This window comes from Cydia strobilella, chromosome 11 (genome assembly GCF_947568885.1).
Source record: "Cydia strobilella chromosome 11, ilCydStro3.1, whole genome shotgun sequence".
Lineage (NCBI taxonomy): Eukaryota > Metazoa > Arthropoda > Insecta > Lepidoptera > Tortricidae > Cydia > Cydia strobilella.
The window spans coordinates 7,903,891-7,922,063 of record NC_086051.1 but is presented as its reverse complement, the minus strand read 5'-3'; the positions used below and the strand labels follow the sequence as shown (position 1 = coordinate 7,922,063).

Below are 18,173 nucleotides of genomic sequence, written 5' to 3'. Positions count from 1 at the left end.
ATAAAATGAGAGGCTACATATCACTTTACTGCCCGTGTATTACGCTTGGTTACGCGAGGAAGTCGAATTCAGGCTCCAGTGTAATGAAACCTCGAGATCCATTACAACTATGCGTAAATACGTAATCGGAACGATGCTCAATCGTAGTGATAGGAATGACATTTCTGGTATCCTGAGTCCAGCAATCGCCAACTGAAAATACATTTTACATTTTAATCTTGCGTTCGGAATTTGTTTGTTTGTCGCATTGTTGATTTTATCTCATTTGATTTCGGGTCGAACTGTGTAGTAGGTAATCTCACACCACGTCAGTCATAAAAAAATGAAAAATTTAAGTCATCATCGGCTGGTGTTTGCAAATAAATCACTTTATAAAAGCCTCCAGCCCAGCCCACAACTTATCTCGTTATAAATATTCAATGAAGTGTCGAGTAATCCGTATCGTCTTGCCTTATTAGACGGTAATTAGCAATTAAAATTTCATAGACCTTGGTTGAGCTTTCTATGGATTGGTCATTGTAGTTACCAAAGCATCCTTCAGACATATTTAACAAAGTTTATGTAGTTTACCGTACATAAATACATATTTATTAATTATTATGATTAAGCATAAACATACGGCATCCACTTGGTAGGGTTAGACAACAGATCCTATTTCTTTGCTCATTTGAATTCGGATGAAACTTTGTGGAAACCTATTCCGTAGTCTGTTCTGAGTTACAAGTGCTATACAAATATTACCTACGTCTTTGCAGAAGTTATAATGTCCAGTGTCACATTATTTTTAGACAAGCTGCGATGTGTGATAGTGCTAGTGCTATGAAACAAGCGACAGATTAAGCGATCCGCTGACGGGGCAGAAAGCGGCCGGACGAAGACGAATTAGTGTCATGAACACTTGTTCTAGCTATTGTGCGGTAAACTGGACGTTTGAGTTACCTACTTTCAGTTACTTGTCATACATTTATTACACGAATAATTATAATGCTTTTTATGTGTGTCCCTACTAAAAGAAAAAATGTAATCATCATGTTAACTTACAGACCAAATAACATATTATTGCTCATCTATTAGAACAATGGGGTTAACCAACCTAATCATAACAAAGATAATTATGTCCATGTAAGGCCAGGGCTATTTAATCGAACACATATGTTAATTTATCTACTTTGTAATAAGTATGCGATTATTTAATTCTAACAATATTATACAAATTACGACCACAATTACTGCATTCATTCTCGCAGCCAACAAAGTTGTTATCGGCTTACTAAAACGGCATTGTCAGCTCTAGTGGAGCGAGTGACCTCACCCGGTCAATATCAATGTCGCGAAACCTGCCTTCTAATAGTTATAATGACCGCGCGCTGAATCAACTTGCATCTATTACGCGTTTGTCAATGGACATTGCAGTAGTGACAATACATACTACACTGGTACAATAGTTATGTTACCTTTTATCTGTACGTGTTTGTATATAAGAAGTTGTGTTATAGTAGGTTCCTAAAGAAACGTTTTCTTAGAGTAGTGCTTGAAAGAAAACTTTACGAGTTAAATACAAACTAGGGTATCTTATTGACTATTACTTATAGTAGACAGTAACTAGATGGATAGGTACATAAGTCAATAGATGCGATAGTTAGTATCGTACATCTACAAAGGCACAAGCAGTGGCAGTTGCAGCGCCGGTAACGTTTGTAACATTCGAATTTTCATGGAAGAGATTACAAAACAAAGCTGGGTCCGGGAGATTTAAGCTTGTATGATACTAACTAGTACCAAAGATGATATAATAGGATAGAGCGGTACTGTCATAGTAAATTTTGTAGCCACAGTAAATTCACTGCCATCTATCGACACACGATTAAAAATAAAAATATCAAAAAATATATTTACATATATATATCCATAGATAAATGTTTTTTTTTTATTTGCAATATTTGCATTGATTATTTTTATATTATTTTGATCCATGTTCTTACACTGATATGCGTTAAAATTGTTAAATAACAAACGAAACCGTCAACGTCATCTATACGAGAGTAGGCCAAAGGTAGTGGCGCCATCTGATAGAGAATCAAATTTTCTTGATTTTTGAGGCACGTTTTTTCCTTAGACTGTATCCATCTATTACGGAGATATATCTATCTTTGCTAGTACGAATATTGCAATACTTGCTGCGACAACATTAGCCTGCATTTGTAGTTTTACCTGTTTCTCACTGGACATGTAGCTAGATAAAACCAGAAAGTTAAATGGCGTTATTCATAAACGCGCCACATGCCTCAATTTGAAAGGGATAGAACATACATTCATTATTTTACTAATTGAGGCTTGTAAAGTTTATGAATAAGGGAGTAACATAAATGGTAGAATAATCTAAGCAAACCTATAGCCTTGATGGAAATATACTTGAATTTAAATGAAATCTGGTTTCCCTTTAGGGTTTCGTAGCTATCAAACAATAGTATTACAGATTCAAATCCTCCGCCTTATTATTCTGAGTCCTAGTTCCTAACCGTCTAGACGCGTTGAAGTTTGTTTGTAAACGCCCGGATTGACCCGAGTCAATATAGTTGACGTCAAAGATCCTTTGCGTGAAATTTTGGAGGATGTTGAGCTAATGAAATCTTATGAGTTGGGCAAACGGACGCAGGTTGGGGTTATTTAGTTTCACACGTGTCTTCGTTAAAGGTCAAATACTATAAGTACATTCTGACGCTTTTGGTGCAGCCCGTCGATTTATCGGTTAAACAAAAAATTTTATACTAATTCGTCGATCTTTCTCTCCCCGAAAATAAGACTATTCATGGTTTGCGACACTTGCATTTGGTTCAATACAGGAAAATGCTTTATGAAATCTCTCACAGAGCTTTATGCAATAATGCATTTCTGATTCATTTTACCACCACGATGACTGTCCCGTTGGATTAGATAACTCACCACCTGACTGATGCCTCTTCCCAGGAAAAGAAAGTTGGAGATGATAATTACGATTACGCCTGTGGGTTTTTATTAACCGCAGTCTAGGTGAAGCGACAGACAATACATGATCAAACGAACTTCAAAGTGAAGTTCGATCAGTATTATATGAGTAAGCTTCATTCGAAGATATAAAAACCAGGTAGTCCTTTAACCTACTAGGCAACTCATCGCATGTTTAAAGTGGGTAGCAAAAACTTTAACTCAAACAGGTCTATCCCTACTTTTCCCCCTAGTCTTCATGGGGCGCGCGGCTTGCCGCCATTGCTCATTATTTTTAGAGACTTTACTTTCTAAAGCAAAACTTTCTTTCCGGGTATAGGGGAGGGAGGGTAGTTATATCTTCGAATGAAGCTTACTCATATAATACTGATCGAACTTCACTTTGAAGTTCGTTTGATCATGTATTATATTTCTCAAGCTTCATTCTTCAGATATAAAAACCAGGTAGATGTTAAGAGTTGAAAGTTTTGCTGCATTCTTTCCCATTATCAATATTATCATAGCATATTTATTTCTGAAAACATATTTGTATGAATAATTATCTACCATGTACATATGTGTATGTTATACACAAGTTTACTGTTCCAATTGAGTTATAAGGCATTGTTAAGAAGCACGGGAAAGTTTAGCAATGCAGGTTCAAAAAGGTATACATATATTAGGTATAGCCAGGTTGTATATATATATATATATATATATACAACAAAATAAGATAGGATATTTAAACAAAATCTAATTTGTTCTTCATAAAACCTAGTTGACTAAGATTCCATACAATTAGTGGTCAACTTTGCATTAAGTTTAATTCGATTTGAAAAAGTTTAATACGAGTAAACTCATAAGACATATGTCCTTTTGTGATATGTATTAAAATTCACTGGCAGTGCTTGTCCGCGATACGGGATTTTTGAACGCTTAGAACAGTACACTATTGATGACAAGATTCAGGCTCGTCTAAGTGTAATTATCTACGAAGATAAGACGTAATTTAGGCTAACGATACAACCCAGCGTTACCTCCAGACAGGGTGGGATACGCTGTGGCTGTGATGTCTTTCCCCGCGTCTTGACGCTTATGACGCGTAGGCCGTGTGATGTCTGTCTCACGCCGACTCATCCTGTTTACGATGATCTCTGAGCAGACGACGACAATGAGAAAATTCAGTTATTAGGCGCGTGCACGCGCAAATCGGCTTACAGCAGCTCCTGATCAACGAATAGTGACCCGGCGTGCAATGGACAAAGACTCACGCGGCCTAGCGCGTTTTCGAGAGCTTCAACTTAACAAAAAAACATGTATTTGCTCGAAACATGTCTAACGTCGTTTATATTTTGATTTTTATCAAATTAAAAAATCCACCACGTTCCTGAAATCTAAAAAATATATGAACGTGCATAAATTATGCTTTCTGTTCAGTTATTAAGCATAAAGCATGTCATATGTGTGGCATCACCAAAGGTATTCTAAACAAAAATAATTTATAAGACTAGCAGTCTACTCAGCTTTCGAAGTAATCTTTCAAATAAGATTGTAATTTACTCAAACTCAAATGTTTATTATTGCGCTCATATTACATATAATGAATGGTCCAAGGTCCATTAATGGTAACAGAATATTTATTTATCATTTAATTATATGTACGTACCTTAGGTACATATATTCGAGCTATTAAAATGCATAATAATATCCAGTTAAACCTGAGTAGGTAAAATCAGCGTTTAACAAACATCATTAGGAATTAATTTAGCATATATTTATAAATAGCTGCATGTGACGAGTACCTTTAAATAGAATATATAAATGATATGAACCTTTTTTATTTTATTTAAATTACTATTATTGACCGCAAGGCGCGATTGACCATATTTTCACAAATAATGGTGTAGCGGCTTCTATTCTCGCAACGCGAACGGGACAAGCACAGCAATCAACCACGCAATCAATGAAATGAAATGAATATCAATCCACAGAAAATCTAAAAACTTATGCCCTCCATTCAAGTATTCGCTCTGCAAGGAACGAAAGACTGTGCGACGTAATGTTGTATATTTTTAAAATGTAAACATTAAAGCCGGAATAATAATAAAAATTGCCTTTGCTGTATTGCTACTATGGTTGTATTGTTGAGTTCAGAAAACAAATATTATATTAAGTGGATTCATCTTAATATTTTAATCCATGACTTATGTCATGAATGTGCTATATTAATGACATAGCGGTATTGCAAGTGGTGGGTCCCCACCAACTACAGTTACTAAACTTATAATATCAAGGCACATATATTTTAAACTTGGCAAAAACGTATTGCATGGTAACATCGTATTGATGATAGCTGAAAGAGTATCGCGACCGACACATGAGAGTTGAACCATAGGTGCATTAGTCATTTATTGATTTTTTACGGTTTCTATTAGCTTCTTAATTATGTATTTATATTTTTATATGCATAATCTGAGGGTGATCAATACAATGCAATACAATCATTTATTAATAAAATTAAAATCCTTTAAAAGATAATCGGAAGGTAATCGTTTTGTAGTTTTGATACAGGTTAATAGGTATTTACCTAGTTACCCATTATTTACGACCATAAAAATAAATATTAAATATCTGTGAGAGATGCGAACAAATATATTCGTGTGTGTATTTAGCCAAATTGTACCGAAACCGCTTTATCATTAACTCAGTTAGATGGTACTCTAATGGTCACTTTGTCAGGCTTCGGCATGAACTTGTATTTATGAAGAAATAAGCGTAAAACGTGTTTGCGTTTGTTTCTTAGCTTTCGTTGTAAGTTTAGTTTTTTGCATGCCAGATGCTGGTGAAATATGTGTTACTTATGTATAATATTGTCTGACCACCTTTTGTACCATATTTCATGCAAAATAAAGTTATTTTCTTTCTTTCTTTCTTTCATATTCAGTACTCACAAATTGTTTCATTGGGTTTATTAGATAGATAATGATGAATAAACCCATTTTCCTGTAATTCAATTCAGTTAGGTGTCTTTGTTACAATTGGATGATTCAAATTATTTAATTATTCAATATCACTTAAAAAAGTAAAATCATATTTTTAAACAGACACAAGGTACTTAGATACTGACATCGCCTATGCCTTTAAGCGATCACGGTATTATAAATATATTTATATTTTTATATATCCCATAACAATATTAGCGTACGTATCCCAATAATTTGTATGGTTATATGCATATATAAACATTCAAAAATCGTCACCAAAATATATGCATTGTGCAGGGTATTACCACTTAGTTTATTCCATTTCATTTGTGGTAAAAGAGATTTTATCCAGCTTAAGTTTAGGAATTTCGATCAGATTCACATCACGTGACGTGATGTAGGTACACCTATTTAGCAATTCCCAATTTTAGAGACAAGTTATACTTATGTGGGTAATATAAAAACAATATAGGTACTATTGTATTGTTTCAATTATAAATTTACGAGGTAGTCTCGTGTTTATTCAAATTCAACCTCTGGGCGGATAAAAGTACCGTACTATGGGTTAGGTGTGAGTAAAATTTATTGTCACATATAATTGGATATTAAAAATCCAAATATATTTTATATGTGAGGATTTATTTTAAAAGGCAATGTAGTCTTGTGCCGAACGTTTCGGCAGCTAGACCGACGTGTCTCTGACACGCACAAATCAAAAATGAACCGCGGAGCGCTGGCGAAAAAATTTAAAAGAAATATTTTTAATTCGAGGGTAGACTTCGAATGTTTTTCAAAATAAAACCCGTAAGGTTTTAGATTACATAGATAGGCCTATACATGAATAAAGTATATTTGAACTTGAACTTAAAAGATAATTCTTTATTGCACATAGAAACTTGAACTTGGTGTTTTAAAATGTGCGTGGTTTTGATCGAGAACCGCTATAGATTTATTAAATTGTGTTATGCATTGCTATCGTGTTGACTCACGGCCAACCCCAAGCAAGTTCTATCTTCGTGACGACTCTAGGCCGCCCCCCAGGTTTATAGTTACCAGTCGTGGACTCACGGCCCGCGCGGTACTAAGTAAGTGCAAGGTATTTGATCACAAAGTGTAGGTTTTTTACAAAAATAGTTAAAATAGTTACACTTAAGTAAGTATCTGATTTTTCTTCAGGATCTGAAGAATCTATTATCACTCGGCAATTTTGCTTGAGTTTCTTCTGTTGGGCCATCTAAAACCAAATAAAAAGAAAGCCTCCCTCGTCTCTTTAACACAACACAATATGATTATTAGGGCCCTTTGTTTCGTTGCGCGCTGTCCGATCTAAATTAAACCTTTGGTTGGTTCACGACCAAACCCCGGGCGCAATCGGTGTTCGAAGTCCGAACAGACTTTCCATCGTGTTGGTTCACGACCAACCCCCAAGATAATTTTTTCCTTCGTGTTGGTTCACGACCAACCCCCAGGATGATTTATTCCTTCGTGTTGATTCTCGACCAACCCCCAGGATGATTTATTCCTTCGTGTTAGTTCTCGACTAACCTCCAGGATGATGAACAATTTTAATAACAAATATATTGCACAACGAATACGAAACGAATAATCCCACAGCTTACGTGTCGTATTCTCGTATAAATCGTATAATGACTGCACTAACTTTGAAACAAAATTATGATTTTACGTGCGTTCGTTGCCTCGCAAGAATAAAGAATGAGCAATGGCGGCAAGCCGCGCGCCCCATGAAGACTAGGGGGAAAAGTAGGGATAGACCTGTTTGAGTTAAAGTTTTTGCTACCCACTTTAAACATGCGATGAGTTGCCTAGTAGGTTAAAGGACTACCTGGTTTTTATATCTGAAGAATGAAGCTTGAGAAATATAATGCGTTACATAAATGTTACGTTAATAAGTGTACCACGTTATTGAATGGTAATCGCTCGAGAATAGAACTGGTATTAAAATAATACTAGGTAACAATCATGTCGACTTCATATGTGACGTTTTCAACCAAAAGGTACCACATTGTCGCTTGTCGATAAGGTTGATTTCTAATTGTAGCTATATGGAATAGCGCCTTACTGACAAGCGACAATAAGTATCCTTTTGGTTGAAAATGGCACATATGTATCTTGTCATGATGATGTCATTTCGTTTTACACAGAAGATAATCTAATGGATATGCGTAAAAGTTAAGTTTGCGAAGATCATGTTTCTGCCCGGACAGCTGACAGTGTGACCTTTGATTTTCGTGAATGCGAAAACTACAAAAAAAAAACCCGTTGTCAAAATAATCTCGAATCTAAAATTCTAAATACGGTTTTGTTGTCAAAATAATTTCGAATCTTAATACGGTTTTACGCTAAGTTTAAGAAGTTTATAGTGCATAATTGGAAAATAACAAATTGCAGGTATTACCTATTTTTCATTGCTTTAAGTTCCTTACATAACTGAAAAACGAACCGAGAACCAATTTTGAGGGCTTTGATTAGCGCTTACTACCGGGAAATTAGGCAAACAGATTTCTAATCGCTTCCCGCCCATTATGATGAAGCCCATTGAGTAAATTTGACCTAGTTCGTGAAAAGATTCAACCAAATAAAATTATGTAAGGTTTGAAATTATGATTTCGCTGGCGGCAAAAGCTATGATTAATTTTGACGCTGTTGGCAAAGTTTGAAAATAAGATAAACGTTACTTCTCTTATTTTTTTAACCCTTTACTGCATGTCACAAATTATTTACTTATATTTAAAGTTTAATAGCTGTCAATAGTTTAATATTATAACATTTATAACCGAAATATATGGCTTCGTATGCACTATACTTTGCATAGACCACCCTAAATCAGATTCAACTGACGATAAGCGAAGACTATATCAGCAATGTGAAATGAAATGAATTGGTACCAAGGCACTATAGCCTAAATTACACACTTGGTTAATACAATTTAAACCATTGTATGACCATTTGGATAAACATAAAATGTGCCTACTACTATAGAGCACCCGGTTGGTCAATAAATAAAATTAAGGACTAATGAGTTGGGATCGGAGCAGCGGTAGCGCTTGAAACAAACCGCAATCTGAAAAAGTCCAAATTAAATCCCTTTTAGGTCACGTTGAGTTAGAAATACCGACCGAATTTGTATCCGACCGAGTAAAAAAATCTGGTGCAGCCATAGACCTAGCATTACATAGATCAGCTATACGCGTGCGCCCTTGAGGGATAAAACATACGCAATGTGACAATATGATTGGTCGAGTAGATTTGTAGCCCACCATAAACCATACTAAATTTACGGTGGGGAATAAAAAAAAATGTGAGACTGTGACAAGGACAAACAATTTCAGCGCTTTCTGCTACTGAAAGATACATAAGACTATCCCGTTCGGTCATTTCATTCATGGGTGGAGCTGCCTCAGTTGGATTTAACGTGAAATATCTATAGTTTGAGTCAGACTATAGATATTTCACGTTGACTGATCTGACCAAACTAACTGTGCACAGGCTTTACAAATTAATTGCAGTGTGGAAGCGTCAGCAAAATGTCAAACTTTACGAAAATATGACGTCTATTATGAGACGTCTATTATGACACCCCCATACTTTGTCACGTCAAAAAAAAAATCGGTTCAGATTTAGCTTGGTCCGATTATATCTTTACACTAGCTAATCGCTTTTACTCGTAAATTATAAAAATAAAATAATTAATTTGATCTGCGTTTACACTAACTGAAAGAAATTCTAGTTGTATAAGGAAAATACGTTTGTAATCGGCAATCGGACGTACATTGACTATTAGGTATTTCAAAAACCTAACAATGCTTTTCTATTTTACTTGCACTAAGTAAGACTATACTTGCTTAATTACAGCCATTCGTATTCAGTGCCACCATTTAGCGTTAAAAATGTGTGATCATTCATTGTCATTGAGTAACTCTCTCTATTAGTAATGTCACTTGGCACGGTTCGCCTAACGAATGCAGGCACAAGCGTGGGTAGCTCGCATTGTTGCGTGGGAAAACAGCCCAATTGTAGCCACTTGCTTCCCATCCTCCAGTATGTATATACATTATATATATTGTATGTTTAAGTAAGCCGCGAGTTCCCAATTGTGTGGATATTTGGAGCGGCCGGCACGTGCACTTGTAATCTAACGAACGAATTGATGCTGAGTTCAATTAATGATCGACGCATAAATTTTAATTACTTTCTGTACCGTTTCTTCCATTAATAAACCGCTATTTTACAGTAATTTAATGCTTGAGTTTCTTTCCGCTCCCAATGCTTTTGGGTTTTCAACCAGTCATCAAAAGCCTAGCTTTGTGGAAGCAGTCAAAATCGACAGTTTTCTGTGGATTGCTGTGTTTGTGAAGATTTACGATTTATCTCTCCAAGTTGTTAACCGTTAATAGTGAAGTAAATATTTAGTTGATCTGTTAGCAACTACGTAATACGTGTAAAGCCAAGGCGTTGAGTTTAGCTGAATATTTGATAAAACTATTAGCGTCTGTTTCGTTATTCATTGGGTTTCCAAATCAGCTCGCAACAACAAACGATACGGAGGATACGAGCCAATATACATAGGTATCTACTATATAGCTGTGGTTAAAGCGCTCGTCTGCAGTATAACGTATAAGCTTTTCTCTGATTTGACACCACGGTCTGTTTTTCATTTAAAAAAAATGCGAAGCGAAGCTTTCAGACGAATTACAGTTATTGCAAATGAATAAATATCCTTTTTGAATATTAAATATTTTTCCCTATGCGAACTTCAATACAAATTCTTTCTACATTTGTTCACGTTTCAAAAGAAATTGCTTAGGTAATTATGCATACAAAATTTTTGAGTACGTTTTATATCTCGATTGTTCAGTTCACATCTAAACACATGTTTGTAAAACTCTCGAGCCACACAAGATTCTATACCGAGCTTTCATTAACCTCAATACGCAGATACCTACTTCTAAACAAACCACAACTCTGTGTTTTCAAATAAATACCTATATTTCTAAACAACTAATACTGGTAATGTACCGATATACTGCATAGGACGGCGGTTTGCAAATATTTACGCATTCGTCTCTTGTCTCTTTCTTTAGCATGGTTGTTATTCATAGCCGAAGATTGCCGAGGCGCATAACTTTAATCGCATAAATAATTTAGCCGAAACAAAAACTGTTTCGTCGACATGGTAGTGGGTTATTTTAGATTTAGATTAAGGTTAGCGATAACGTAAACCTTGCGGTGTTCGACCGAATTAATGAGCATGAAACTATATACGAATGCCGTAGAACTTGGTATGACAGCAACCAGCTATGATTAGTTACTTATAAGTAATGACTATTAAATACACAAGCGATGGAATATTTTAATACGTACGATAGACGATATACGTCAAAACTAAAACGGAGTGAATTTTATTATATGTATAGGTAGAAATAGGTAAATAAATATACCTCTATAATTTAAACTAATATAATATTAAATTATTATCCTCTTCTATTTTAAAACTGACCTCATGGAGCTCATGCTAAAGCGCATTATTTACGCTCAAAACGTAACATATGTGTCTCATTTGTCAAGAGTCCAGACCTCGATGAATCACGTGGAATTTTAAATTTCTGACGACCGACAAGGCAAAGGGATGAATCAGGAATCAGGAATGTGATGATCAATGTCGTTGTAAATAAAAACAGACGTGTTTCTAACAAAGATAAACTAGGAATCTATAGTGTCTAAAATGTAATAAAAAAAATTTCGTTGTTTTAATTTAGAATTTCGTTCCTAGCTAATTTTGTGGATACAAAAATTGTTTATTTTAAGGGTTCCGTAGTGTAAAAGGAAAAAAACGGAACCCTTATACGATCACTCGTGCGTCGGTCTGTCTGTCTGTCACAGCCTATTTTCTCGGAAACTAATTTAAGTTGAAATTTGTAAATTTGGTACACATATGTAATTTTGTGACCCAAAGACGGACATGTAATGTACGGAACTCTTGGAACGCGAGTCCGACTCGCACTTGGCCAGTTTTTTGTTTGCATTACTTACCTCGGTTAACTAATGTTATCCAGTTGATAAGGTAAAAGCATTTTACACAACGCAACTTAGCTATGCACTGTAATCTGCTTACGTCCAGTTTCATAATCAAATCAACCTAAAGGTTTTAGAAGGAAATGTCAACGACTTCTTTACAATCGTTGGGCAACTCCGGATAATTTATTTTATTAGGAAATCGCAACCATAAGGTACAGCCGAAGCCATTGTGAGCTTTAGCTGTCTGTGAAAAAAAGGAATGTACGAACTGACATCGAGGAGATATATCATGATGGACGGGTGACCATATCGGAGACAGGATAAACGGATCATCACTATATTTAAACCGCACTGTCAGAAGTTCCAGCCAAATTTAATCAACTCTGAGCCAGACCAGATGGCGATCTCGCTCGATATAGAATTAGGAAAAGGTGGCACAACTGAGTATAGCTAGATTATATTGATATGACACAGTTGTTTGAGTATTACTAATAAATTCAGGGAGAGGTACGAGGAATTTGTGTTCGTAGAATATTGCTTCAATTGGTAATATTGGTATTTACTGCATTAAGAATACGAGAAAATCAACTTCAGCAACAAATGGAGATGAATAAGCAAGTTTTCGTACTACGAGTAATACCTCGTATAGAAAGTGTAGCTGCTATGATCTGATACATCGCAGAAAAAAAAAAACAATGAAGCATTGCATTGCATATCGCGAATGATTCTCAGATAGAGCGAAGAAAGTAATCGAATGTCAAGTAAGAGCGATAATTTATTGCTAGTCAACATCATAAAATCTTAGTTATTGATACTGCTTTCTTTTCGTATTGGAGTAAGTAGCGGAGGTGGTGGGTCCATTCTATCGCCTATCGTATGCTTCGATTTTATTTCTTAGTGATATTTTTCTGGTTTTAAAGTACAAACTGATTTTTGAGTATAAATTAATAATAGTAAGTACATCAGATGTTTCTTTACAAAATTGCATTGAGTGTGTTTTGCCGGCCGGCATATAGTGGCCAGGTTTAAAACTGGTTGTTTGACTTGCCTGCCCTCAGCTGCGCAACCAGATTTTAAGAAACCGGCCAAGTGCGAGTCAGACTTGCGCACGAAGGGTTCCGTACCATTACGGAAAAAAACAGCAAAAAAATCACGTTTGTTGTATATTTTAATTCCCCATTTAAATATTTATATTATTCTGTTTTTAGTATTTGTTGTTATAGCGGCAACAGAAATACATCATCTGTGAAAATTTCAACTGTCTAGCTATCACGGTTCATGAGATACAGCCTGGTGACAGACGGACAGCGGAGTCTTAGTAATATCCCGTTTTTACCCTTTGGGTACGGAACCCTAAAAAGGATTTTTTTAATAGGTATGCTGATGTAGGGACGGAGTTATTTTCTGCTGCATTATTAGCATAATTTAGCTTAATAGTTATCAATACGAATCTTATTAATCATATATTGATGCCGTAGAGAGAGAAAGAGAGAGCTCCAATAAAACTTTTACTTAATTTAAATCTCGAGCTAAAAGTGGGCTCCCTGAATTTTAATCACTTATTTTACAATTTCTTCGAATTCTTTCCTGGGTTGCGGAAACGAATGATCAGTAGGTACGTGTCTTTTATCGTGGCGTAGGTATGTAGGTACGTATTTTAACCTCTTGTATCTCTTGATCTCCCCTTAAAAACCTTACGGTGGCTGCGCAAAAGATCCGTATCAAAACACATGAGATGGATAATGGCGTGCAATCCGTATGTACCTGCGTTCCCAGTTCCACTGCCATTGTTGGAGTTACAAAAGCGGTCCGAGGTCGCCCGCGCAGGTAATCCCGCGATTGCTACTACTGTTCTGACCTGACTTGAAATAAGGGTTCGGCTACTTCAAAACAAGCGAATTCTATTATTTTCTGGACGTCTCGCTGGTTAATCAATCTTTTCAACGTAAACTTGCCATAAATGTGTTGTGTGTTGTGTTGTGTTGTAGGACCTAGGTCCTAATTAGCCCGCACTATCCGGCCATTTCGTCAATAAGGCAAATAGGTCAATTGCTCAAAACTTGGAAGGTTTTTGGCAAGCATTATGGCTTTATACTGTGATTGTGTAAAATTGCTAAATATACCTAATAGGTATGTATAATACCTATTTATTTTGAAATTTCCCTATTCGGTTCTTGAAAAGTTCAGTAGCAATTCTGTCAGCGAATGCAGGTCAACCAGCTATCATATCCCTTGTGACGACACTGCCAAGGATTAGTGTGGCCATTGAATGCTGATTGGCTTACAACGTGTTATTTGTTGTGCCGATTTGTTTTCATTCTTCGAATCAATTGGGTTTCAAGTGGCAGTGACACAAATTTTTGGTCTTGACACCACAACAAAATATTGGCGCCCATGTTCCGAATTCTTAGAACTCTTGTACGAGTAGGTAGTTACTGTCATGTCATCCCATGTCACGTAATCATTCGATTTGAACAAATTACAGTGTAAGTAATTGGCAATTAGCCATATACCTAACACGCTTGTTTTTCTTTTTGCATTGATATTTGGGTCTGTAGATAGGTACCTGGGTAGGTTCCTACCTATCTAGTTTTTATGTTCATCAACAACGGTTCACAAAACATTGACAGAACAGTAATTCGACAGCAAAATTTTCAGTTGTTGAATCTTGGCTTTTGTTGGAGGGATCAGGCAGTTTGTTGATCTAAATGCTGATGTAGGTAACGTATGTAATGTAGGTGCAAAATTTCAGTTCCTTCTGTTTACATAAATATAACCCCAGAACGGATGTCTCTCCTTTGTTCTCTCGCCTTGCGCTTCATATCAAATGTCACGCCGGACCTGTTACATGTAAAGTAATAGATTAGGTCAGATAAGGAATTGTGCAACGTTTCTACATTGGGACGTTTCTTGACAGTTTTTTTGTGCTGCTGATAAGGTTCTCATTAGATTACAAAAGCAGTAATTTCTTATGAGAAAACTTACCTAGGTATTTTGTTGTAATATCCAGATCCAATGGCAATCAATATGCAACTGAGTATTAAACCGCACAGCACGAGCTCTCGGTTTGCAGCTGGGTATCCACTCGATTATTGATTTGCATCCTTTGCTTCACCACAAAGATCACTTACACGAGTAAAAATCCAATAACAAACTCTCGGACCGATTCCTCTTATGAATGGGCCGATTATGAATTTCACTTGTCAATAAGCCAGCAGCAAGTAGCTGTAGATAAAACGCTTTATTGTCACTGATTTGTTCGAACACTTGTCGTTGTCTAGCTTTAAACGATGCGTAGGCCGTGTTATATCACTCCTAAATCGTATTGATTTGATAAGAACGGTTTTAAACAATAATGTGCACAGTAAAAACAACGCAATGTCGAGTGGCGCGACGACCACGCACGCCGTACGTGCCGCCCCGCCCGCGGACACCTCCGGACTGAAGTGACGATTGTGACGAGACGAGTGTTGCCACTGTTGGTGAGCGGAAGAGAATTATCGCATTTGAGTGTCAAAATTATCGTACGCCGATCAAAAAGGCACTTCGTCTAAAATTTCTTGCAAAATAAGCTCACATGTCCAATGTGTAATCGAAGGAAATGCAATTTTCTTCTAAATTTCGCAAAAATCAGTTTTGTACTTGTATTATAGTTTATCAAAGGACTGTCTCATTTCAAACATAGACAGAGAGAATCATACTATCTTTGTCTTTTACTAGTACTAGCACCCAAAAGAAAATGATGAATATAGTTTTTTTTTGTTCTTATTAACTGCCAATTTGGTTTGACCAGCTATAAATTTGTGATAAATCCAAACGGTTTACAGGAAATTTCGACATTTTTGTCTTACACTAAGGAGCCGAACCCCCAAATAGTGCTAATTGTAGCCTATTTCTGAGGGAAAGTATCATATTTTGCTTCAAATGTTAGATTTTTTGGGTGGCATCGTCAAAGGGCTGAAATTATTGTACTTTTGCGAACGATAATGCTCTGGAACGTACATCGTACCGGAGCCCAAATTATCGTACAAGTACGATAATTATCGTACGCCTGGCAACACTGGACGAGACTACGAGGACAACGAGCTGGAGCGAGCGAGTAAAGATCGCCTTTCGGCTGCATTCGCGCGATATTCGCAGCGATTCGATTTCGGTACGGTACGAGGCGAATCAACTCGATGGGAATTCGAATCGAAACCCCCGTAGCACAGGTGGGTTTGCGTTTCAATCCGCGGTTGTGCTAGATTCGCTACCGCGCCGCGTGAGTTCTTTCCGAGTACGTAGAAACGATAAAGTAATGGATCGTCAAATTGTGATTCGTTTGGTAATTTCTCTCATAACATTCAGATAAATCAACGTTGAATATGTCTATTTGTTCTATCTTGATTCAGGAGTTTGGGTCGCGTAAAAGTAGTAGGTATTTGTATATATTATGTGTTCGTGTTTAGTGAAAAGTACTTTACCTATTCTATTTAGTTACCCATATAAGGGCATAATATTGTCTTCGGTTACCGCGATAGTTACTCATGAAATAAAACTATGAAAACGGATTATACAATACAACTATTTTCAAGTAAAGATATATGTATACGCGATAAAAACTACGACGGCTCCAACCCTACACCTCGGACCCGAGAAGATTTAATTTCCTCCTAAATTGTAGGAGGGTATCCCAATATGGGACCGGCAACAAACTCGACGGGACACATCTTTTCAAAACATATTATACTCAGAATGTCCAACATCATCAAACACTAAGGTCTTACAGTCTATGCCTCGCTGGCTCCTTTATCAGATGGACTACGGGATCCCAAGCTGGTGGTAGAGAAAAGGCATCGTCCCTATTAAATAAATAAATAAATAAATATTACAGGGACATTCTTACACAAATTGGCTAAGTCCCACGGTAAGCTCAAGAAGGCTTGTGTTGTGGGTACTCAGACAACACAATTAAAGATTAAAGTTTGGATATTTCTTAATCTCAAAGGCCTCGCGCAGCATTCTGGGTATGTATCGCTTCTCCTTGCCAAGAACCAGAGACTTATCAAACTTGATTGAGTGATTATCTTTATCCATGACATGCTCACAGACTGCAGACCTAGGTCGACGGTGCTTGACATCAGCTATGTAGTGTTCCTTCACCCGAGTGGAAATGTTTCGTTTTGTCTGCTTTCCCCTTGTTCTATTTTTCGCACTTGTATAGTAATTTACTATTACATGGTATTCTATTAGTCTTGACACGAGCGAGACTGAACCTAATGAACACAAGTTACAGCAAAAGTAATCCTAATTATAGCATGGTCCTTTCTTTGAAGTCGTTGAAGTTGCACCTTGTGTGTCTATTATAGTTGTACCTTACAGTTATTATTCACCTAGCTATCAAAATACCGGCACACTAAAACCACCCAAACGTCAACAGGATTGCGTGGGGTTGCTTTTTGATTCTAAAATGATTAATCCCTAATACACACGAATAATATACACAAAAAATGTGAGAATGTTTATGCTAAAGCATGCGTGTTATGTGAAAGCTTGCGTTTCAATTTGACATAAAATTTACTGGTTGCTTATCGATCACTCTCTTCTCGTAAAGAATGGAGTGACTCAGGTTGGGGGTAAAATAATTACGCAATCGTTGGTGGCGCCATTAATATTGTGTTTATCTTCAGCCTGTCAATCAAGCTTTGTTATCCTTAGAAGAAGGATAAGAAAACAAAGAACAGGTACCTAAGTAATATAAATTGGTATTAGGCAATTTCTCAATGTTTCGTTATTTTCGCTTAAAATGTTAGTAGATATTTGATGATAACTTCATCATTAAGTGTACGTTGAAGAAAATTCCTTCGATTGTGTAACTGAAACTTTTGTTGTTCTGTTAATATTTTATAATAAAGGTAATACTAATACCTAATACTGTCTAATACTAATATGCTAAGTAGTTACAAGACATTAAGAAAGCTAACAGATTTCGACGTTAGTTTAAGTACTATATCCAGAAAAAAAACGTGTATTTATTACCACCAGATTGCTTTATAATACATAGCTAAGTAACTAAAACTTAAACAGGACTATTGCTTACATATAACTTTCGGAAATAGAAAGGACAAATTATATTTCATAATTATATAAAGGACAAGTATAAGTAAAGTCTGCATCTTCTCAGCGCATGCTACTCGCTGATACACAATG

The 18,173-nt window shown here is 36.3% G+C and overlaps 2 protein-coding genes across 2 annotated transcripts in view; one reads left to right on the top strand and one right to left on the bottom strand.

Annotated features, from left to right (window-relative positions):
* Positions 1-15,431, bottom strand: part of LOC134745458 (ADP-ribosylation factor-like protein 4C) — an 80,663-nt gene extending 65,232 nt beyond the window's left edge. Inside the window, exon 1 of the mRNA XM_063679503.1 lies at positions 14,970-15,431. The gene's annotated coding sequence lies outside the window, so the exon portion shown is untranslated. The remainder of the gene's footprint in view (positions 1-14,969) is intronic.
* LOC134745443 (uncharacterized protein K02A2.6-like) overlaps positions 1-18,173 on the top strand; it is a 43,900-nt gene that overhangs the window by 12,356 nt on the left and 13,371 nt on the right. The window lies entirely within an intron of this gene.